Source organism: Echinops telfairi, unplaced genomic scaffold (assembly GCF_000313985.2).
Source record: "Echinops telfairi isolate 266 unplaced genomic scaffold, ASM31398v2 ScPeMD7_3;HRSCAF=10, whole genome shotgun sequence".
NCBI lineage: Eukaryota > Metazoa > Chordata > Mammalia > Afrosoricida > Tenrecidae > Echinops > Echinops telfairi.
In genome coordinates, this window is record NW_022103899.1 from 64,850,528 (window position 1) to 64,851,774 (window position 1,247).

General features: G+C 61.9%; 1 protein-coding gene across 1 annotated transcript in view; it reads left to right on the forward strand.

The window, feature by feature from the left end:
* The window catches only part of GAL3ST2 (galactose-3-O-sulfotransferase 2), a 24,380-nt gene that overhangs the window by 909 nt on the left and 22,224 nt on the right, over positions 1 to 1,247 (forward strand). The gene's annotated exons all lie outside the window — the stretch shown is intronic.

A 1,247-nucleotide genomic window follows, 5' to 3' on the forward strand; every position in this document is an offset into this window, starting at 1 on the left:
TCCATTGTCCCCAGAGGCAGGGAGCAGGCCCACCCCTGTGGAGGGATGAGACAGCAGTCTGGCAACTGATCCCCTCAGGGGAGGGAATGCCTGCGCATCTGACCTCCCCCCACAGAAACACCGCTGCCTGCCTCACGGTGTTCTTCTGTTTGAGCCCCGGCTGCCTCGTCTTCCCGCTGAGGGAGGGCCTCCTGGTCCTCACTGCCCTCCGCTCTGCCACGCAGGGCGCCCGTCTCCAGGGACTTCTCCAAGCCTGATGTGTTGGTTCTTTTGCCGGTGGTCTTTGCCAGCACCGGACAGAGCGCGCATTGGTCCTCAGCCTTCCTTAGTCAAAGCCCCACTCTCACACGCACTCGAGGCCCTCGACCACACCCTGGCTTGGGTTAGGCCCACCTCCGTCCTCATGGTCGCCTCCTGGCTCGTCAAGAGGCCTGGAGCAGCGGATCTGACAGCGTTTGGAAGCCCCCTTAAGGTTTTTGGCAGCTCCTTCCTCCCCGAAGGGGGAGCGGAGCCCTCCTCCACCGTCTGTCCTCGGTCTGGAAGCTCCGCTGAAGCCTGTGCACTGTGGTGGTCCTGCTGGCTTTTGAAATGCCAAGGACACAGCTTCCAGCATCACAGCTCCACACAAGCCACCAATAGACAAAATGACAGACACGTGGTAGAAGAAGTCTGCCCAGAGTGCTCCCCAGTGGCGAAGCTGGGCTTCGTCTCCCATACTGTGCACATGTTGTCAGGAGAGGCAGTCCCGGAGAAGGACGCCGTGCTTGGTAACATCTGGGGGCAGAGAGAGGGGGACCCTCCAGGGATGCATTGACACAGAGGCTGCAACCGGGGCTCAGACCTGGGAACAGTCGTGAGGACGGTGCAGGGCCTGGTGGTGTTTTGTTCTGTTTCCACGGGGACACTGTGAGTCGGAGCTGACCAAGTCCCCTAACAACCACCCACCAGGTCATGATACACCAGGGGGCCTGTGGACGCAGCAGGGGGCCGTTTCGAGTGGAGGGGGCCCAGGGGTCCTGGGGTGCAGACGGTGGTCTCACTGGCAGAGGTGATGGCCATCCAGGCTGCTCCTGGAGGGAACGCCCACCGTGCAGAAAGGCCTTTCCAGCATCCGCCTGGCTGGGCTCTTGCCCTGGGTCCCTGGGACCCTCATTTCACCCTCATTGGCAATCATGGGTAGGAGACCGGTGAATACTGGGTGGAGGAGTGGGGAGACAGGTGTGAGTGGCAGGTGCGGGGGCAGGTAT